The following is a 236-nucleotide window of genomic DNA, read 5'->3' as shown; positions in this document are numbered from 1 at the left end:
CAATCCTGAAGGTAATAACTGCTGATAAATACAACGAATTCATATTTGGAAAAGCTAAGGCAACAAAATTGATCTAGCTAAGATAGAAACCCTAACATGTATGTGTAGAGAGGCAAACTTAGTTTATTCAACATGCATAACTGAATTTACTAGCCCAATACTGCTGTAGATGAAAATTTTTGTGTTAGTGGGATATAAATAAAGACTGATTTTTTTGTCTCTGTGTGTGTGTCTAT

The sequence above is a fragment of the Octodon degus genome, unplaced genomic scaffold (assembly GCF_000260255.1).
Source record: "Octodon degus isolate 3935 unplaced genomic scaffold, OctDeg1.0 scaffold00064, whole genome shotgun sequence".
NCBI classification, from domain to species: Eukaryota; Metazoa; Chordata; class Mammalia; order Rodentia; family Octodontidae; genus Octodon; species Octodon degus.
The sequence above is the reverse complement of the archived record's forward strand: the minus strand, read 5'-3'. Positions refer to the sequence as shown.